Source organism: Coturnix japonica, chromosome 2 (assembly GCF_001577835.2).
Source record: "Coturnix japonica isolate 7356 chromosome 2, Coturnix japonica 2.1, whole genome shotgun sequence".
Taxonomy (NCBI): Eukaryota; Metazoa; Chordata; class Aves; order Galliformes; family Phasianidae; genus Coturnix; species Coturnix japonica.
The window spans coordinates 66307065-66329969 of NC_029517.1; the positions used below are offsets into that span (position 1 = coordinate 66307065).

A 22905-nucleotide genomic window follows, 5' to 3' on the forward strand; every position below is an offset into this window, starting at 1 on the left:
GCTCAAGAGGGAAGATGGCCGAGGCTGCGGCCAGTCTCACGCCTGCACGCACCTTCCCACCTCGCTTGTCTCACCAACACCTCGTGCGATTAAATGCCGTTAGATAAAGGGACCTCTGCAAAACTCAACACCTCTGCAAACGCCGATCCCCGCTCCCAACCCATGCACGACACTAATCCCAGGGCAGACCCCGAGGAGCCCCTCCCAGGCACGTCCCGCCCGTCCCGCACAGCTGATGGGCGCAGCGCATCCCCCGGCCCCCTCCCACCATCCCCACGGCTCGGGCCAAAAAAGGGGCGCCTCGGCGGCGAGAGCGACGCGCCTCCTCCTCGTATTTCCTCCCCCGCCCACTTCCAGCGGCGGAGGGGCTCGCTGCCGCCGCCGGCTGCCGCCCGGCATGAAAAGTTCCCGGCCGCAGGATGCTCGGAGCGGCGGTGAGTTCCCCCGGCGGGGCCGCGGGGAAACCCGGGCGGGGAGGAGACGGACAGAGACAGGGAGGGAGGGGAAGGAGAGAGGGAGGAACCTCCGGGATCTCCGCGTCAAGCCGCGGCGCTGCGTGTGCGTGGCCGTGCCGGTGCCCCGGGGGCCGGGTGGCGGCAGGGGGGAGCGCGACTCGCACAGCGACTCGCACAGCGCCCGACGGCGGCGGAGCGGGGCTCCGGGATGGGGAAGGCGGGTAGTGCCCGCTGGGGGGCACGGAAACCCCCTCGGTGACCCCTCCCCAACCCCCTCCCGCTCGGGCCGGCTGCGGGGCGTGGGGGCGTGGCCGGGAGACCCGGTGACGTCAGTGCTCCGGCCCGGCTTCCTGCAATAGAAAGTGAGGGACGGTAAAACACCCCCCCGCCCCCTTCCCCCCCCCTCCACCCCCGGCCGGCTCCTCCCCCCCGCCCTGCCCCGGTCACGGCGCGGCTCTCCCCGAGGGGAGCCCGGCGGGGGCCTCCCGCCCCGCCCCCGGACACGGCCCGCCCCTCGGCGCTGGGGGGGGTGGAGCCTGGGCCGGCCCGGGAGCGGCGGGGGGGGGGGCACGGCGCGGGGAGGAGAGGAGGAGAGGAGGAGAGGAGGGCCGGGGCCGAGCGAGGCGGCGGTGGTGCTGGGTCATGTTTGTGTTGGAGGCTGTCAGGGGAAGGAGGCTGCCGCCCGCCCCCCCACGCGCCGCCATCGCCCGCCGCCGCCACGGCCCCTCCGCCAGGTTTGTAGTGGGATCGGGATATAGGGGGGGGCCGGGGTTGGAGCCGGGAGGTGGGCGCTTCTCTTCTGTACCTGCGGGGACCGAGTGCTTTCCCAAACCTGCTTTTAATTTTTTTTTTAAATTAATTTGTATTTTCTTTTAATATAATTTTTCTTGCTTTTCTTTTCCCTTACGCTGCCCCCTCTCCCCCTCCCCCTCTCCCGGCGCGTCGCCGTGCAGCGCTTTGTTCGGTGTTCGGCGCGGCGTTGCGGAGGGGTTTTCCCAGGCTCCGCCCTCCGCATTCATTCATGCTTTCCCCCCCTATTCCCCCCCCTTCCCTTCCCTCTCTCCTCTCCCCGTGTTGCGTTGCCCCCCCTCTCCACCCGCCCCCCTCCCCTCCACCACCTCCGTCCTTGGCACAAAGGAGCCCCCCGCTCCCATCTCCGATCCCGCAGATCCCGCTTGTTGCTCCCTTTGTGTCCGTGCCTGCCCCTCGTCGGGTCCGTGCGGCGGCCGCAGACAAAAGCAGCCTTAAACGTTAATGTTTCTCTAAGCTGGAGTGTTTGTAGGGGTTCTCAATTCGGTTTTTAAGGAAGCATCGTTGTCCGGCTTGAAAATGCTGAAAATCCTACGTGCTCTCTCCTATCAGCATTGTGCCTATATTAAGAGCTGTTCTGAAGTTTATATAAATCCAAATAAATTCATCCTGCTGTTAACTACAAAAATGTCTCGACTCGAGGTAGCACGACTATAAAAATAAGCGGCGTTTCGTTTTCTTGAGCTGGAACGGTGCAACGGCTCCACTTCTTCTCTCTATAAGTTCTATAAGCACTTTGCCATAGGTCTATAAGGGATTCCAGATAACGAAGGGTGCTGGAAGTATACCAGCAGATCACTGGGAAAGGGAGAAAGTGATGTGAGCATATGCTGCATGCATAGTGCTTCCCCAAGGCTTCCTTCAAACCTGCATTCTGCAACTGTGGCTTTCCTCTGTGTGTGCCAGTGGGGTGTACTGCCCTCCGTTCTGCTTCCCCCCCTGCAGATGAGCATCCTTTATCTTGAAGCCTGATGTCAAGTTTAGTTTAGCTTTCTCATTTTTATTTGCATGGGACGCAAGTTGTTGGAAGTCGTTTTCGGGTTAGGAAACAGCTGATGAATGTGGGAAATGCAAAAGGATCTTGGTTTTCTCATGACTCCTGAGAGATCCCAAAAGGAGCATCACCCTTATTTAATTTACTTATGGTATTTGGACACGCTGCTCCATAAAAGGATAGGTACAGGAATATGTTGTGCTCTTCGTTCATTTCCATAGTTGATGAAGGCAGGTAGATACCCTTTATTTTTCCTTATTAATTCACACATATATATATATATATTTTTCCTGTTAGCATATGGATTAACTGACCCCTCCGACAAGTTTATGGAGCTGCCACATCTCCGCCTGCTGTACGTTTCATTTCTGGGAGGAGAAAGCAGTGTACGAGATTAGAGGAAAATGCCTCGGACGAAGCAGATACATCCCAGAAATCTCAGAGGTATGTTGCTGTCGGCTGAGAAAAAAGGCGTTTTGGGGACTTGAGGTGCACTTCCAGCTATGGGAGGTTAAAGTAATCTATGCTTAAGGAGGTTGTTTTGATCCAGATGCTGTTTGCCAGCATTCCGAGGAGTAACCCAGGAGGGCTCTCTAATTTGGAGAGAAATATGCAGTATCTGTTCTTATTCTTGCAGTATGTTTGTGCCTGGCAGCACTCTCGTTATGCTCAGAGCAATAGCCAGCTTGAGCTTGGAAAATGCAAAGGAAAGGCATTGTTTTCTTACTGAAGAATTTACAGCTGAAATATACCAGGAGGTAGGAAGTGAGTGTGTAATGTAGGGGCAGTGTGAGAGCTGTCAGCCAGGGGCTGTTTTTCTTAATAGCAATCAGTGTGTCTTGCTGCTGGGGTGTGGGGGGATCAGGCTCTTCTCCCAGCCATGCCCCCGCACTATTTATCACCTCTGTCACTGTGCTGCCTCGGGATTCTCTGAGTTTGACCTTGGTCTCCTTGCTGCCCTCCCTCACACACAGCTGAGCTCAGAGAGGAGCAGGCGTGTGAGTGACCTCCCTATAAACTGGGCATCTCCTTGAATAGTATCCCAGCACGCTGAGTAGAGCCAGGGGTGGCCGGTGAACACCAGCCATCTGATCCTGTGATTGTTTGTTGCTGTCGTGGTCAAAGTGGCCATGGAGGAATTAAATAAGGGGAAAAATACAGATTAGTTGAAGAGTAGATGCGTGTGCAGAAGGAAAGTGCTCTTTCACTGCTGCTCTGATCGGTAGCAGTCAGTAGATCATGCTTCCACCTGCACCCTCACGTGTGGCTGCGATCAGCCCTTTTAAGGTGAGTTTCACAGCTGCGGTAGGGAAACATCCCTTTAGAAAATAAAAGCAACGACAAACCACAGATATCAATGTGAAGTTTTAGGAGGGGGAGGAAGAGCGTTTGTTTTTGCGCTGTATTTTGTTTTGAGGGGTGGTGGTTTCTTTTGTTTTTTAAACAGCAGCACCTAACATATGTAAGCGGATGTTTCACTTAGCGTACAGTTGAGAGGCTTTTAAGCACTGGTGTGTGCAGCTGTACCAAAGGCATTCCGTTTGTGACCTGTATCACTGTTATCACGTGGCAGCTCTGCTGTAGAAGACATTTTAGCAGTGTCTTCATTCAGGAAGCGCTGAGTAGTGTTGTTCAGCATGATGGATCAACTTCCATCACGGATGCTGTGAGGGGAGAAGCCGGAGTGGGCACTCAGCAGTGCCTGATGTTTGGTGGTGCTGCTTTCCCCTTCTTAGCAATAAATTAGACTCCAGTTTTTAATATTGCTCCTTACCAGCTTGCTGATACAGCTGATGTTATGTTTCCTGATCAAATGTAAAGGTGATCTGATTTCAGTGCTCTGTTATCCACTCGTATTACACTCTCCAGCTGAAAAGGAATTGGATCTGATGTGTAGTTCTTTCTAGCTTTGTGTTTGCTTCAGTAAATGCTTAAAATAAATAATCTAATTAAACTCCTAATTGCGTAAGAAAATAATTACTTTCTTTTTTCCTTGTGTAATTTCCCCAGTCGCTCAGCTTTTACTGCCTCTATTATAGAAGTTTTCATCCATTTATCTCTCTCCACAACAAACAGAGGTTTCGAATACATCAAGATGGGTTAAATGTTGAGAAGAGAAACAAGGGTGTAGAACGAGCCCATTCTACACAACGACACCTTTTATTAACAGTTAGAAACCTGTGTTGAGACTACCCGGTTTCTGCAAACTTCAACATGTTGTCAGCATACATTGCTACTAAATGGGTTATTAGAGGTGAAGTGATTTGAAAAATCAGTTTACTTCTCATTAGTTATGCCCTATTTCCATTTTTAGTCCAGATAATGAGGAAAAGCTGGATTTCAGTTTCTTTAGTCTTTTTACTTGTTTCTGAGAATATAGCAGAAGATGTTTGCTGAACACATGAGGTATTGGTGGAATTGGTATTGATGGAATTAGGAGAGACTGAAGGTTTTGTATTTCTCTTCTCTTTTTTTGTGTATGGAAAGTTGGACCAGCTTCAAATTGAGAGTTTTAACTATTAAAAAAGAAAACCCAAACAAATGTGTTCTGTGTCTGTGGTGTTGAATTCGTGGCTATTGGTACAGATAATAACTAGATATGTAAAAAGAATGCGTGGCTGTGATCTAAGATGAAATAAAGATGTATTATTAAGTGGCTTTTGTTCTGAGGATAAAAGGTATGTTTACATTATCTAAACTTAATGATTACCACCTGTACTATGTGCTAAGAATGCCCCATGCCCCCACCTGGCTTCTTTCTTCCTTGTCTCAACCCCTCCGGTTGCCCCATAGCCATTGAATGGCCAGCGGCTTAACTGGCCTGGGGTCCATCAATGTTTAACTTTAGAGAGAGCACTGTCTAACAACCCTTGGCTGCTCTGTTGTGCATTGGATGAGTTGCTGCAATTGCACTTGCTTTCCAAGTCAGCCTGAAGAATAAACAACCAAGTCCAAGAACCTAAAATATGTATACAAATTCTGAAGCAAAAGAAAACCAAAGCAACCAAACCCATAACTTCACTTCTCCCCCCTTCCTCCCCCCCCCAAAAAAAAGTTAATTTGTGGCTTTCTGCAGCATAGAAATAAGTTCTGAAGGTTTTCATGTTGCCTTTGTTTACTGTAAGTAATGTTATTGTCTGGGGAAAATGAAATAGCATTGTTTAATAGATAGAGCTAAATTTAAGGTTTTGGCAAGAAATGTGAAGGCTCTTCTTTTTTTTTTTTTGACATGGCTTTATTTTACTTCTTTTGTATGCTTTTGGTAGGCTCTGTAAAGATCAAATTTGTTTGCTTATTTGAGTGTGTTTGGTTTTTGTTTAGGAGTGTGATGAGGTCCTGTACCCTCTTCCTCTGTCTTGGTTTCCACCTTTTGTTTATAGAGGAATCACTATATAGTACCATACTAACCTGATTTTTACAGCAGGAAAGAACCTGTGTCAAAAGGGCAGGATATGGGAAGCATTGTTTTGCAAATAAAATGTATTTATCCATATATATGTGTATATATATATAAAACCAATTTTATATATCCCTATATGTATAAAACCAATAGAATAAGTCAGCCGTTTGTTTTCATGATTATGTGCTAGTGACATGGTTTTAATGCTCGGCTGCAGCTGAATGAGCATGTTATATCTGATGCCTTATGTCAGTAAGGCATCAGCTATGCTATGCTTGTTTCGTTATTCTGTTTTGTCGCATCAGTCTTCCCTTTGCTTCTCAGTGCAAATAGGTCCTTAGGTTTGAAAGCATCAGCATTAGCAGGGGACTGCTTTGGTGAGGAATCACGCGTAGTATCAGACTTAAGGTGAAAAAATAAAAGCAAAAGTCAAAATAAAACAACCAAACACTAACTAGATATGAGTTACCGGTCAGCTACACAGCCAGAATGGATTTCATAAGCAGGCATTCCTGATGTTGTCTTAGCCCCTTGGACGTCTTGGCCATTTATCGTGTTGCTAACGAAAGTGTTGTCATCCTCCAGAAAATGAGTGTGCTGTCAAAGAGGAAAACGTCTGTCTTGCTCAGGAGGTGGGCTGGGAACAGTGGGATTATTGCAGTCTTTACTGCTTACAAGACATCCAGAGCATTGTCTGTCTTAGAATTAACCTTGTGTGTCGTGTTTTAGGCAGGTGGTAGAAGACTGCTTTGCGTGCAGTCACACTATATATTTACATGACCAATTGATACATGGATGGAGCAAACATTTCACAGAAGCAGAAATGTATTCCCGGAGGTACATCTACATTAGAGAATCATGCTTTTAGCAGTACAGAGTGAGCTTGGTTTGTTGTCAGACGGTTGTGAGGATATAGGAGGAAAAACAGCTCATGTTTTTGTTCACTTTGGTGTACCCAATTGCAGAGATTAGACTGAGAAGTTATTTATTCTTTGTACACTGTTTAGCAGAGCTGTAATGCTCAGATATGAAACTGTTGCAAATATTTTGAACTCCTTCTTTTTCTTAGATAAGCTTTTTATTTTTCAAATACAAATTCTTGCTGTTTCTGGTTTTCCTTCTCAGTCAAATATTTCCATTTGAAACAAATGGTGGATGGGCTCATAAACTTCAAGGACTGTGTCTAAATATTTTTAACGCTTTGTGTTTGTTAAGGAAGTGCAGGTATAATACAAATATTTCTGTTCAATAGCCTGATAGCTAAAGTTGCTGGGAAGCCAGTTATGTTCTGTGTCTGATTTCTAGGAGAGTGAGGTGTCTGCTATGTCTTAAGTGTAATTTAGTGAAGGCTCTTAAAGTTGGTTCAAAATTATAATGTGTTTCAATATTGAAATAAGCCTGTTGACATTGGAAGCTGACCTGTTAATATTTCGTATTAGTCCTTAGTCTTGTAGTCTGTAAGACTTGAGAACAGACTGTTGTGCTGTGCTGTAACTCATGATTTGCATTAAAAAAAGAAAAAAAGAACAGGTTTTATAGTAGTTGCATCTTTAACTTGCGCCTGGTCTACGTAAAAGGAATCTGCAGGCATAACACTTGACTTTCAGGTCATAGTACTGTTTCTGATATAAAAATAATGCACAGTGTTATGGAAGCAATGAGGTGCTGTTGAGGCAGTGCTGGTACATCAGAGGTGATAGTAGTCTGCACTTTGTGGTGTGCCTGTGGGCATTTGCTGTAGGAAAAGCTCAAACATGCATCTTGCTAAAATTTCTGGATCATATGTGACACAGGTGGAACAAGAAGTCAGAGCCTTGCCTTGGTGATTCCGTTATAAAAATATGCATTGATTTGGTAGCAAGTGTTGTTTCTGTGTACTGGATTGTTTCTATTAATAGTACTTCAAACTAAAATCTCCCTCATAAAGATAGGAGGATCACCTGGTTCTGTAGGTATCAGCCGGCTGGCCAGGCCTGCCTGCCATGCAGTGTGTAGTCTGTATTTCCTGTAGACGATGGCAGTATTCTCCCTGTGCCTCGTGTTCTTCACCCTGGATGTGGAGTGATAGAATTTCTCTCGCTCTTGTTTTTGGTTTTGTTTTATATATTTAAGGTGATTCTTGTCTGCAGCCATTATTGTTGTTATTTATTGTAATGTGAATAATACGTATGTTTTTACATTTGAAAAACTAAGATACTATGCAATGTAAGAAAGGATAAATTTAAAGCTCTTGTTTGTCATTCTTTACCTGGTATTCATCCCCAAACTTCATTGTGTAAGCATTTTTTGACAGGGTCTGATCCAGTTCATTGCTCAGGATGGCTGGGCCCCCCTTCTGTCAGTGGCCACAGGTGATGGTCAAATGTCTGCTGAGAGCTGATTGCAACAGAGGAAAGGCTGGGAGGATGGATAAGATTGCACTGCCTCGAGAGCTGCATTTTGTTCTTGCCTCTGCCTCCAAGCTTCAAGTGTGAGGTTGAGTGATTCTGTTAAAAACCAAGCTTCCGCAGCCAACTGCTAATTGTGTTCCATGTTTTGCCAAAGCTGAGATGCCACGGCACAGATTCTCAGTTCTTGTAACTGCAGTTTGTGTTTTACGTTCAAATTGTCGCCGTGAACACCCTAAAAAATGAATTAATTCAGTTGGGGCCTAGGCAACTCAAGTTGAAGACTCAAGATTAGCCAACACTTCTGGTACATCTCTTAATCTCTGTTTCCTACCTTCAAATTGGAGATGCATCAGTTTCTAAGGGCCTAGAGGATAAGGTTGTTATTATTGTGCCTAAACAGTGGAAAAGATGGAGAAACTGCTAGTCTTGTGTTAGGGGTGTGCTGCAAGCAAGGCCTGGAGCCAAGCTGGCTTCCGTTGGGTAAGCAAATTTACTTTTGTTACTCTCTGACTTCAGTGCTCTTTTTCACCATCTTAACGTTTCAGATATATTCTTAAATGTTACTTCCTAGCTGTCAAAATAGCAAACTTGAAAAAGGAAAAAAAAAACAACCCAAGATATTCTGTTGTATTGAATCCCATCTGAGTCAGTGCCATGCTGGGACCCTGTGAGGTTGGTCAGGCCTTCAGCATGTAGGCTTTGCCCTCATGGAACATGGTTATGAGGATGGAGGAGGAAGCCTCCCACCTGAGTGAGCTTTTTGGCAGTTGGTGCTGGTGTTGAGAGCTGCTAGGGCCTTTGGAGAGAATAAAGCTTATGGGTTTTAAATGTTTGTACCATTTTCTGCAATAGCCCATTTCAAGTGCTTGGCATAATGTCCCTGAGAAAGCCCCTGGGTGCAGGGAGAGCGTTTAGAGAGGAACAACTTTAAGGTCATAGCTTCCCAAGTGGTTCTGAGGTTGCTTTAGCTGTTCTAACACTGAAGGCAGGGAGTGATTTTTAGGCTGAATCAGTCTCCCTCCAGTCCCACACACCCCACTGCTGCAGGAGTGTGTCCAGGGAGAGACAGCGCAGAGGCAGCCATAGCTAAAACCCTCCTGGCTCCACTTTGCTTGGGTTTACAAGCATTTGTGCTGGTCTAAGAGTGGGGAATGGGAAAAAAGAAGGTGCCTGATGCAGGTAGAGTTACTGAATTGTCTTTTTTCTAAGCCTTTTTTCTAAGCTGGAGCACAAGCTCTGGCGTGTTCAGAGGGTTTTGGGAAAAAAACATGTAATGCAGCTGTGAAAAGAGTAAGATTTCCATAGCTGTTCTTTCACATGTTTCTATTAGAGCAGGCATTTTGCTTTGGGATGAAACTGTGTTTTTTCGGTTCTCTGAAACAATGACATTTTGTGAGAGACGAGTTTTCTTGTGAGCATTTAGAACAATAGAACTTCTAAACAGAAATCCTTGCCAACCTATATAATCCTCACAACTTAGACTAGATGTTGGTTTGCTGTGCATGTGTATGTAGCGTAAATGTTTTAACGTCCTGTGTAGGCAGTGAACTTGCCCACACAAACAACAATGTAATAGCTGCTTTCAGGATGTCACCTTTAGAAAATAGCAGGTAGATAACAAGATCCTGGATAGGCTGGAAGAGTTCAGTTATCAGAGACTCCTCATGGTTTTATGGTTGCTGACGCCCTGAATTATCTGTTACAAAAGAGGACAGACAGGCTTATGGTCTCATATTTTCTCAAATTAACTTTTTCTTGCTCTAAAAATGTGCAGGTTTTCACTTGCATCTGTATTTTCAAAGTCTGTATACATCAGTGTCCCAGACTGTGTAGTTGTGTGCTGCTTTATTGCGGATCTCCCCGTAGTCTGACTTGTAAAGAATAGTCCTCTGGTTTTGGGCTTCCATTCTGTTTGTGTTTGAATAGTGAAACTGTTCCCTTTTGGTGCAGAAGGCACATTGCTTGAATTTCTTGTGATCAGACAATTTGATTTCAAGTTGCAAACTGCTCTAAATATTTATGCCAGGAAACATAAATGAGACTTTCCAGAGCTGCACGTTTTTGAGGAGCTAGTTATACAAGTATGTGCTTCCTAGGCTTGTTCATTCTTTGGTATGTCAGCCTTCTGTAGCAAGAATTATAGCTCAGTGATGGCTTTGGAGATTCTGAAGAGGGAAACTAAGGTTTATTGCTCAGTTGGAAGAGTAAGACTTTCCTTTCTGTATTAAAGGAGATGAATCAGCTGGACTTTACATTTCCAAGTTGTGCAAGGTGCAGTGTTCCCCTCCACTTGTTAAGCGTACCATAACTCAGGATATTTACATTAAGAAGGTGGAGAGGGGGGAGAAAAAGGTGCAGCAGATGTTTGGAGCCTTCTGTGACGCATTCATGGAGGGAGTGGGGAAGCTCTCGTATAGTAAGGCTGGGCAGGACTGTTTGTTACTGTATAATAACTTTTAAAATGTCTGTAAAGTTTGTCTCAGAATGAGACAGCTCAGGGAATGTGCTGACATAGAATTTCCCTTATGACCTCTGGTGACTGAAAAAGAAATGGCTTTGTAATGACCCACAGGTGTGAACAGCGGAAGACTGGAGCTGAGAAAGTCCGTGTGTGTGTGTAGCTTCAGTCTTTGACTTCAGATTTTGTCTGTACTTGTAATCACATCTGGTTTGTATAATAAACCATACTTAACATCTTTGGTTGACAGCTGAAGCCATGAGTAGAGAATGTGGACCGTGAACTCGTACATTAAAACATCCCGTGAACTGTTTCTCCCCAGATTCCTGTGTGTTTAGAAGATAAGTTTTGCTGAGTCCCCTTTGCAAATCCTTCTCTTGGGCTAAAACTACAAAAAGTTTGGAAAGAGGTGCGGAGAGGAAAAAGTGGTAGTTGAGCAGGATCCTGTGGTCTAACGTAGCTACAAAACAACTGTGTATGTGTTCCTAGTTACCTATGAAATATGTGGCTCGAGCTCTGCCAAGCAGTGATAGTCATGGAATATCCAGAGCATGCCACATGATTTCCTCTGATATTTTTTTTTTGACCTAATTTTGGGGGTTAGGAAGTAGAAGTGAGCGTTGAACTATATTGTTTTTAACTACTTAGTGCTGTTAAATCAGATGGAAGATCGAACACTTGCTCTTACCCTAAAGATTGTAACGCAGTTGTGATACCGAGCCAGGAAAAAGAAAAACGTGTAGAAATGGCACATAAAGTATAGTTTCTCTGGTGGTTTTGCTATTCCATTACCTCTGTGGAATCTCTAGCATTTGTGTCTTTTGAAGAGGAGCACGAATCTCAGAAAGTAGACGTACAGTTCTTACTCCCTCCATCAGGATTTCATACAGCAAGAAGTGTTTGTATTTCTGTCCCAGTGCTATCAAGGAAACGCAGTGGTGTGTATGTAGCGATTGTGTTTAAAATATTTTACTCTATAATTTTTATTAGTAAAATACATCCTATGTCAAAATGTTCCTATAATTCTCAGTTGTCAAGAGGCAGAGCTAAGTATGCATGTTGTGATAGTTTAATGCATTGAATCTTCAGAGAGAATTGCCTCCTTCGGTATAAGGACAATGCTTTTGTGAGGCAGATTAGGAACTGTGAAAATACAGAACTTTATTACAGGGATGATTTAATAATTTTCCAGTAAATCTTTGTGCAGCGTACACAGTGAATTTGTCTTGCACGCATTTGTTGGTGTATTCTTCTTCACGGTGCTGATTTATGGAACGTTTCAGTAAGCTTTCTTATGGTGTTTTTCCTTAAACAAAACCCAAAAAATAGAGAAAACAGAAAGTATTTCTAGTCAGGCTGGCTCTGAAGCTCTCACATCTAGAGGCTTCTCCTTTTCTGAAGCTTTCAGTTTCCTCAGTGCGCTATTAACATATGCAGGAAGGCTCCCCAGGCAAACTCTGAAGTTGTGGGCTGGAGGAGGAATCTCCCTCTGGGGGCCTTTGCCTGAGGGATGCTGTCTGCCCAAGTGGGTGGGAGGGCACCTCAGGCAGAGCCGGGCATGTCCCAGTGCTCCTGGGAGACTTTCACAGGCAGGATATGGCCAGGGCACAAACCAGATTTTAACTTTTAATGTTCTTCCAGTATCTTATGGCTGCCTTCTACTCTGATTTTTTTCAAAAATAAGTGAATAGTATATTCTTTTTTAAGGCTATCAGTTCAGCTTCTTAATTTTTTTACTTGGCAACTTATGAGTTTCTTTATATCCTTCTTTGTGCTTTTGTTTTTCCTTCTCATACTCTGTTCTCCATAACAAATTCAGTGTCTACAGATAATGCTTTGTTGCTGTTAGGCTTCCTCGCAATCATGTGAAAGCTTTAAAAACAGGAAAACCAAACCGTCTTTTTATTCCTCCTTTACTTTTCTTCCTATTCTTAAATTTCACAGGCCTTTTGATATTGCTGGCGTCTTACGCGTTCTGGTTTTCTTGCTGATCATAGTTGTAGATAGAAAGATGCTTGAGAGGAAGTGACCCTGAGTTTACGTGATGAGGCTTTAAGACTTCAGTTAACCAGGTGTGTTCCTCAGGAACAACATCACACAGCGCAGCGAGAAAGCAGAACAATGAGTTCACTTAATACATGGTGTATTAAGACAGTGATGCTGGGCTTCTGTAGCTGGATATGGTAATTTTAAAAAAAAAAAAAAGCTATTTAAAAATTCTTAGGAGCAGGGAGGAGTCTGAAAGTTAATGTTCTTTTGGCAGAAGAAAATGGCTCGACAATCATGTAGTGGTCAGTGTTTTCCTGAGCTTGAAGGTTTCTGGTTAACCACTTAATTCTGTGAGGGCATGCAGGACTTTAAAATGCTTTAAAGTTCACCAATGCATGAAAGAAGGGCAGAGAAGTCTGCTTCGGAGCTAGTAGAAGGGGTTAATGTTTGTGCACAGTTATGTACTTGTTACCTGCAAGTTAATTTAAACACTGCTTTTCAAGAAAATGCTGACACAAAACTGGTCTCTTGAGCCAACAGGATAACTGATCAGCTTTTCCTCCATGAAGCTCTGAAGATATACTTTCAGTGGCAGTAGCTATGATGATGTCTTCCAGAAGAAACCTCAGTAAATGGAAGGAAAGCTAGCAATCAGTGCTGATTAACAGATCTGCATTCAGTGACTTAAATGTCTCCGATTAGCCTGTTTGCTGCATTTAAATGTGCAATTCTGTATAAACAGAATGTGGTGCTTGGGGAGCGGAGGGAGCCTCTTGAATGCTGAAGACTGAAAATGTGAGGTAGAAAGGTGCAGGAGATGCACCTGCCCCCCATAACAGTCATTAGTACCTGTGGGACTGACAGTTTCAATTAGCTGTGGGGGTGATGGGTGTTTCCTAATCAGATAAGGCATAAGATAGTGCGTGTGTGGAGGTAGGATGTTGTTATTAGTGTTCGGTTTCTCTTTACTGCCAAAGAAAGTCAAGCATGTACAAAACATGGAGATTTTCTGGATTATTTAAATCTGCGTTTTCATAGTTATATTTGCTTTATATGTGTATATATATATATATTCTTTCTTGTGAAGGCACAGTTCTTTGGTACCAAAATATTGTAGCTTGCTTTGCTGACTTGCTCGTGTTGCTACTTTGGCCAAAAGCCTCAACTTTGCACGTACATCTTTCTGGGTTACAGATCCTGGCTTCAGGGAAGACAGACTGATTGTGCGGAGGGTTGGCCTGCCACGTAAGCAGGCAGTAAGAAATGAGCTTTGGGCGGCTCTGTGGCTTTAAGTAGTGGATCTGACAAAAGCATATGGAAAATTCATGCAACAGGGATACTGTATCAAAACAAATCCTGTGGAGAAGGAAACCCAGGGCTTTTTCCCTCACTTGTTCCCTTCTTGTTTTCTGTGTTGTTTGCTTCTCATCTTCTGTATCTTAAATGATCTATTTTTTTTAAGGATCAACATAATTTGCAAATACTCAACAGTTCCTCAAAGAGTTTGAGGCAAAATGGTTGAGCTTGGAAGGGAAATGTTCATGTGGAGATAGCATCAGGGAGGTGAGGCATGCTGGGAAATAAACATGGTTTCCTTTCTGCTGACTAACTACCCAATAAGAGAGAGCACAATGTACTAACACATCAGAAAGAGAAGTCCTGTGTGGAATAATCCTTTTATTATTTTTATTTTGCGAATGTTCTTTACTAGCAGAGTGGTTAGACCCTGGAACAGGCTGCCCAGGGAGGTTGTGGATGCCCCGTCCTTGGAGGTGTTCAAGGCCAGGTTGGACGGGGCCCTGGGCAACCTGATCTAGTAAAGGTGTATGTTTGGTGGCCCTGCCAGGCAGGGGGGTTGGAACTACATGATCCTTGAGGTCCCTTCCAACCCGGGTCATTCTGTGATTCTGTGAAATGTCATAGTTTATATGTATGGTCTCCAAAAGGATGCTTCTGTGCCTTCTGAGTACTCAGTCTCCCACCTGTCCCCAGGTATGATTTTGTTGTGTTACTTTTGAAGTTCTATGGAAGGTCTGGAATCCTGGGCTTAGGGAGCAGAGGCTTCCTCTGTTTGTATAGAAGGGCTTCTGTTGTTTGTGGTAAACTGGCAGAGGTTTTGAGAACTGAGAAGGAGTGGAAAGAAAACACATGCAAGCAACAAACAAAACAATCGCCTTTCATAGCAAGCAAGTCTATAACTGATCTTGCCAACTTTTGTTTTTTTGGTAGGCATTTTCTTTTTCCCTCCCTTTCTGCCTCAAATGTTTTAAAAACTGTTAGACATAAGCAGTACCAAAAATAAGTAATTTGCAATTGTCAATCTTTCTGCATATGCAATATCCAAACTTCTCAGTGCTCTGTGTTTGACTGTTACACTGTTGTTGGTACTGAACCATTCATACAGCCTGCTCTCTTCTGTCTCTGCCAGAGAGCAATGAAAAAAGCCACCAGAACTGACTTCTGCATTTATCCTGTCGTTTTTCTCCTTATTTTCCTCCAAGTGGTCCAAAATCAGCAACAATTGAACATAACATTTTTCACCATCTGTCATTTGGGCTCCGCTGTTCTTCTGTTGTGCTTCTTTTAGCTGGCCCTGCAAAATAAGGTGATGCTGCTGCATCCACTGCAGGGCAAGAAGATGAGATGCGGAAGAGTTGAGCAGGATCCTGACCAAGATGTGTGGATGCCTCCTGGCCACTAAAGCCTGAGGAGCTGCTGTGGTCAAGGGCTTTGCTGGATCAGTTCCTGCAGTGATCATTTAAAGTCATGCTGGAGATTGTAGCTGGGTCTTTCCTGACTATCCTAGGCAGAAGCATTTCCACTTGACCAGTTGTTGTCCACAGAGCCCTTTCCTAAAGTCTTTGAGCAACATGGCTCTCTCTCTTTTACTAATTGACTTGTTTCTTTATTTGCTTTGTAATCGTGGGGTATGACCAGGCAGAAAGCACTGTGCACTCTGAGACCTATTTGACATGCTCTTCTTTCTGACCGTGGCCGGGTTATATTGCCTTTCGTTTGAGGGAGGCTCTTGATGGTGAATGAATTATTGAAATGAAGTGCCTGAAGGTACAGTTAGGCTTCAGCTCATGCTGAAAAGTAATTAACAGCTGGATGTCTTCCTGTTGAGAATTAATACCTTTCAGTAGTGCCCAGGTTCTCCTCTGTGTCCCTCTGCTGCATTAGTGTTTCTTCAGCTGAGCTGGTCTATGGCAAGGAGCATGGCAAGTATCTCTCTAAATGTACTGGACCTTGCATACAGCAGACTCATGCTCTTCATTCAATTTCTGAAGCAAGTGCTGGGAGTGTGGGCTGTGGGTTTCCCATCTGGCTGCAGCCTCCCCTTCGTGCCTGGGGACCTGTGTTCGCCTAGCCTAGGAACCACAGAACATGAATCATGGGGATTAGATCCTCAGAAGAAGATAAAGGGAACAGGGCTTCTGGCTGCTTGAAGGTGGGAAAGGCTTTTCTTCGTTGCTGTTGCTGTCTTTGTGCTCAGGTATGTGAAGGAACTCAGCATGGCTATGTGGTGAAGGTGGTTGTGAGTTGGTTGTTTTTTAATGTGCCTGTGTGAGAGAAGGGTGCTTTGGTAAATGAATTTAAAATATTCTCCTGTTTCATATGTAAATCCAAATGTGGGAGCTGCATATCAGCTAGTTTTGCACTTGGAAGCTGCACAGGGCTAATGGTGATGGTGTATGAGTTGAGTGAAACCATGCTCTGGCTTTTTGTGTCCTTGTGCTGCACAGCTGTTAGCAAACCATTCAGGAGTCCTCTAGTGGGGAGGATATGGGGGCTGAACCTCTCCTGGTGCGTTATTCCTTTGCTCCCCTGGTAGATCTCTGATAGATAACACCTGGCTTTGCTTTTTTTGGAGCTGTTGTAAATCATACGAAACAATCACTGTAACAACAATGTAGACTTTTATATGAAAAGCCCATTGGAAAAAAAGCTGAGTGTTTTTCCAGAGATTTATCCAATCTTTCCACCTCTTTTCTTTCTGTTCAGAAATCACATCGTAGAGATCATTAATACAGTAGTACCTTTCCAAGTTAGCGTTCGTTTCACCCCCTCCATGCTAACACTGATGCTGTGCTGCTTAGGAAGTGAAGAAATGCTCTGGAACTCACCCCATCACCCTTGATACAGTGACAAAACAAGTATTAGTTTGAGGTTAGGTAGATAAACATACTCCGGAAGCACAGTTCTGTCCATACCTGTCTGTAGCAGCTGATGTTGGAGCATGTTGCTAAGGGGAAGAGGTAAGTATTCCAGCTGAGTTGTCCTTGCTTCTTCTAGTTATCCCTTCCCATGGAAATGCTATGTATTTCCTTAGACGCTGTTTTATTTGCTTTATTGAGGGGAGGAGTTTGGCATAAATCATGGAAAACTTATGCACCTTGAAAGCTGGCTTAAAAGAACCACTGGAAATCAGGGAAGTAGATATGTGGCTTTTTATTTGATGTTGATTTGTTTTAGGTTCTGCTGTCCTGTATTGAGCTGAGGGTTTTTTCCCTTTTACTTTCTGAGGGGGGAAAAAAAGAAGTGTGTACTCATGTCAAGAGCATAATAATTCCTGCTTGTTTTCAGCAGGTGCTTAAACACATTTATAAGTTCCAGCTTATCACAGAACAATTCACCTTCTATTCCCTGTATGTAAATTCATAGCGGAGGACACGAGGACTGGTTTGAGTGTATAAATTATGCCTTTCATAAGTGTGGAATTCCCATTGAGAGACTAGGCCTAAAAATACCGAATGTTTCCACAAACAATTCCTGTGCACAGCATGCTGAGTAATACGGTTACAATAAGGAGAGAGCTTCTACTGACAATTTCCCAAATGAATGCAGGAGTCCAAGCTGAGCTTGTTTATATATAGTTTTTATTATTGGTTATATGATTTTTACCAGAAATCCGGATGCATTTGAATCACACAGCTTAGAGACGCTGGAGTTAAAAAGAAAACTCAGAAGATAGAGCTAAGGCACGGGTGACCAGTCTTTGGCTTACCTGGGTCACACTGAGTAAAGAGGAGTTGTCTAGGGCTCCAAATGTAACTCTTCCTGTTTATTTCCATGGGAACTACAACAGGTACATAGAACAAAATAACACTGTTTGGTAAAACAAATTCTCAGCTACAGGACTATATTTTTTTCAATGTAATCCACCACCATTAGCCTCGCATTTGCACCTGAGTCTGCATGCTATGCTTATAAAAATCTGCCTCTACTGAAATGCACCATCTCCTGCCTTGCTGTGCTTGCATCCCCTGTCTGGTCTTCATAAACATTCAGCAGGTGTCGATGAATGTCATTGAGTGCTATTTTTTCCACATGGAGGAATTTGATTCTACACCTTTGCTTCATCTGCATTTCTACGTCAGGCGCCATTTTGTCAGGCTGCCCCTCTGCTGCTGTCTGTCACATGGCAACAAAATGTAACAGAATATTGGTGGGAAGGTTCAACCTGTACTTCTGTACCACCAGCATTTGCCTCTGGTGTTGCGGGACAACATGTGTACAATTATTTGCCATCACTTCACACATTGACAGTTGGCTTGTTGTAGACGATGTGTGTGTGCCTGGGGCCTCTTTGCAGTAAGAGCTGTATTTGTTTTGCCCTACTGTGCCTTCTTTGGAAACATCCTAGTCAAGTGACCGTAGCTGAAAGTGATGTAAAGAAGCTGTTTATTGTGATATAAGTGATGGTATAGATGCTTCTACCACCTATAAGTTTTCTCCTTGCTTGTTGGGAAAGACAGCTTTTTTCCTCTCTAGGTCTGTTAGTTGATCTAATTTGTATTTCTGATTGTAATAGTCTTCATGAAATGACAGGCTGCCATTTGTGAGAGACACTTTTGAGGGGTGTCATGTCAGTGTCACGTCTAGGCTGGGGCAGTGCGGCTATTGGGTTGAAGGCACTGATAGCTACTCTGGAGATGGTCAGGTGCCTTCCAGCCTTTGATCATTGTGATGGCTAATGCTATTCTGTTTAGTCCTGGTAAAACTCATGGAAAATAGTCAGAGGTTTGTGAATATTAACATCATCTTCTTTCCAAATATGATAATGATGTTGGTAGGAACACAAATTCCGAAGGCAAACGCAGTATTGACACAAATGTTTTCTCACGGACATCAGCACTGAGTTGGTTCTGAGTTATTCCTTATACATACCTATACTTCTAGGCTTGTAGTGTTCTCTGAAAAGCAGCTTTATTAGATGGGTGCTTTCTGAACTCTCCAATTAGGTTATCTTTGATATTGTAGTCATAATTGAAGTCATATCTAGAAGCAAGATAGCCCAGGTCATATATATGTGTAGGAATGACAGAGGGGGGCAGGAACATGGCAGGGGTCTGTGGAGGAATCAGCACTGTGCAGTTTACTTTCCAGTACAGGGAATGTTCACATCTATGTATAAATAAAACTTCCAAAGGCCTTTTTGCAAACCCAAATATTGTATTTGCTTGAAATAAAGGTAGCGGAGAGAGATATGATTTTACCAGAGATTACGGAATACATTCTTATAGGAGTGCAGACTGTCATGTTCTGAAGAAGAAAAAATAAATATTTAAGTTATTGGTGTGACTGAACAGCAGATCTGGAAATAAGTACTAATAGAAAAGCTTAGAACCAGGGACAGACAGTTGATGATAAATAAATAAATAGAAGCCAGCAAATCTCCCACAAAACAAAATTAAATAACAAAATACAAACAAAGCGCAACTGGATCCAGATGGAGGAAGTGGGATCTATATTGTATAGCTGCAGAGAGACCGTCCAACGTTTATCCCTGTTTCCCATTATGTGCAGCACAATGTGAGGAATTCTCCTATGTTCATATACTGGAACCGAGAGTAAGAAAGTAGTAATGAGTCTGTTGTCAGTGTGTTGTGCTTTCTTTAATTTATAGGATCGTTGCTGTGTTGTGCTGCCTTGAAGGACAGAATATATCCTTTGTCCTTATTCAATATTAGCAGAACTAACAATGATGCATGCAGTTGGCAAAGACCTGAATAACAAAGTCCCCATTCATTGTTGCGGAGTAGTTTGTTTTAGCTTTGTGCATGGTGCCTCTGTTGCATAAGCCATTTGTGGTATAATTTGGGACATCACACAGCATAATATTGGGCATGAATATCTAGTTGTTGTGCTGTTGAGATGGAAAAAAAAACACCTTGATGTACTCTGGGATAGGTCTTCAAACATTTGCTGCACTGAAATTCTTTGACCCATTCCCTTGGCGGCATTATATGGCAAATGCTAACAACAATAATGTGTGAGTGCAATCGGTGTCCAACTTGTAGAAATATATACAGTTTTACCCTTCATGAACCTACTGCCAGCATAGGTGGTTTGTCAGGTGGAATAGACAGAATGGACAGGTAGGAGAAAGTTAATCCTGGAAATACGTAACTGTGAGTTACCAGTCTCATGGAGTAACAGCAGCGTCTTAGTGGAGCTGTAGGAACTACAAAGCAAATAAGAGTTTTTGTCATTGAGCTCTGTAAGGTTGCTGCCATTTAGACACTGTTTGTCCTGAAGGTAAATCCACCTGCCTTTTGCAATTAGCATTCTGAGCATGCAAAACAGTATGAAGCAGAATGTTTTTGACTGCGAGGGAAGGCAATGCTAAGAAGTTAAAAAGAGCCCTTAAAATACATCAGATGATGATGATACTGGAAAAACTGCTTTGCTATCCTGAATGCTGTTTGACAGAGAAGTCAAATGCTGCATAGGACTCTTCGGTTAAAGTGAGGAGTGTCTGCATTGTGTTTTGAAGGGAAATAAAGAAATAAAAGCAGGTATTTCCCAGACCCAAAGATTGCCTTTGTTTTGTCTGAACTTTGCTGGGAAGGCACTGGATGTGTTCTGTTGGGCAAAAAAAAGTTTATTTTTCTTGGCATTTGTTACCACATATTCTCAATGTGTTCTTACAAAGTGGAGATGCTGGAGATACTTCAAGTAAAAGCAGATTTTTATCAGCCAAGTGATGGGTTAATTTGTTCGTTGCTGAACATTGTTGTGTAAGCACAAACAAAAAATGATCAGCATTAACAACCAAGCGTAGACTGGGAGATTATATACTGTGTTCCAGTATATATATATGTGTGTGTGTGTTCAGTTATAGAAACCTGAGGGTTCATCTCTGTGTTGGTGTTTTTTATAGCACTCACTTTCAAAGGTGGAATTAAAGGAAGAAAGTTTTGGATCATGTTTCTGGTGATCTATTTGAGCTCTTCTTTTTCCCCTTGTATTCTTGTCTTTAGTTACGTGGCAACCAGGATAGCAGCGGTTTGTTACTCTTTAAGCTTATCTGGGAACAAGACTTCACAATGAGTAGGAGGATGCTTACAATTCCTATGTTTTACCTCTTAGGAACTAGCTTCATGTACCGCTGTGTTTTTTAGAGCTATCATACTTCATAGTGATTATATATGACATTAACATGCACTGTTAGTTTTACTTCAAGACCAAACTTGACGTGTTCAGTCAGTGACAAGACTTGGCCTTAGAGGGTCATATCTGTACACTGTCTTCAACTGCAGCCTCTTCTATGTTTCCCCACTTTTGGGGGCTGGCCATCGCAATGGTGAATTATAAATACTATTAGAGAGCCTAGTCTCATTGTCACTACAGTTTTTTGCATTCATATTCAAAATAGAGGTGGATAGGAATGCTGAGAACAAAGTTCAGGTCATCTTGATGTTTTTGGAGGCTTCTTCATTTGATTGTAACATTGAAAAGGCTGAATCAAGTCTTCCATACTTAGGCAATGTGTAAGCAAATTAATGAGAAGTTCTTGTGTTAGGGAACTAATTTGAATGTAAAGGAGACATGACTGTAAAATGCAGTGCTCCACCTTCATGACAGTGTTTATACTGGGACAAAATAGTCCTCTGTGTTTGTTCAGCATTACTCATTTTCTTAAAAGTATTTAATGAAGAGTAGCTTCTAGCTGTGAGTAGCTGGGCTTTGTGTATGGAATTTGTGTGTCTTGCTTGGCTTCCTAAAGAGGCAATACTCAAATATTATTTAACTTATCAGATTTCAGGCTGAATATTTTGAGTTGGCTTGTTTTGCAAGCCCCTGAAATTGCTGTAACTGAGAGCAAAGAAGCAAAAAGTGTAGTTTATGCTTCTGATAGCAGAATGTATGTAATCAGCACCTCCTGCTTAATGAATTAGTTGACTGTTTCTTTCATACATCAATAAGAGGGAAGACTGCTGGGATAATCAGCAAGTGTTGGCAGAGGGATTCAGCAATGTAGATCAGCTAATATTTCCTTTAAATAGGTTTTGTGTAGACTAGATCAGAATTCTGATTGTGTCCCTCTGTGTGTCTAATTATTTTCCAGAGACTGAGTCAAGTTAAATATTGTGATCTGTACGGTACTTATGTTCTTAAACCTGAAGGAGGCACGTGGAGTGATTTTTGTTTCCCTTTTCCAATGCAATCACAGTCTACAGAATAAACTCTTAATTCTGATTCAATGCTTTTAATGTATCTGAAGGCTTTTCTTTCCAAAGATTTTTTTTTTCTATAATGTCAGTATCTATGCCTTTTCTTAAATGGTAATAAGGATGTTCTTTCTACAGACACCAGTTGTGCTTGTAACATAGTAAGTACTTGGGTTCACCAACACAGAAGCAACAGTGCACACAAACTACTTGAAATTGTTGAGCCTGAATGTGTGTGTACTCATCCCATTTCTGAAGGCTGCCAAATTCTAGATGCCATCTTTCCTGGGAACTAACCAATGCTCCCTGGCATGATTTTAACTTCCCCTTATGTCTGTATTTGAAAAAAAAAAAAACCATATGTGTAGTCCCTAAATGAATATAGTGGTTAACAAGCTATGGATTACAACCCACAAAACATATTTTCTTAAGTAAGTTTCATAATGCCTAATGGAAAACAAATATCAGAGCTGCTAAAACAAGAATATTGCTGTACATGCATATACTTCATGCATAAGAAAAGCTGAAGGAGAAATCCCCTTCTGAGTTTTTCTTGACTCCGCTTCTTCCTCTTGGCTTTACTTTGCTAAAAATCTGGGGAAATAACCTGCTTGTTGCTGTACATACATTTCCCTGATAGGGCAGGATACCTGTATGGTGGGAACTGCAAGCTGCTATCGTTACATCCCCTGTTCTTCCCATACCACCTGCAGGATGCTCTTGGGAAAGGTGAGGAGCAGACCCAGGCTGGGAAGGAGCATGCTGGATAGAGCAAGTTCTCCTTCCATCAGCAAATTGCCGAGCTTGCTTGCAGTTCTTTGCTGCCCATCCTGGGTAGCGCTGAGTTAGGGAGCTAATTCTGCTAGCAACTGCTAGCTTGAACACAGCACAAAATGAGGGGTTTGATTACGAAGGGCTTGTGTTTAGTAGTGCTCTTAACCTCAGGGGCTC

At 43.2% G+C, this 22905-nt stretch overlaps 1 long non-coding RNA gene across 1 annotated transcript; it reads left to right on the top strand.

Annotated features, from left to right (window-relative positions):
- The first annotated feature begins 1047 nt into the window (after positions 1-1047).
- LOC116652908 lies at positions 1048-14312 on the top strand. Its single transcript, XR_004306114.1, has 3 exons — positions 1048-1189; positions 2557-2703; positions 4270-14312. It is a non-coding gene; the product is annotated as an uncharacterized LOC116652908 (long non-coding RNA).
- The last annotated feature ends 8593 nt before the right edge of the window (positions 14313-22905 follow it).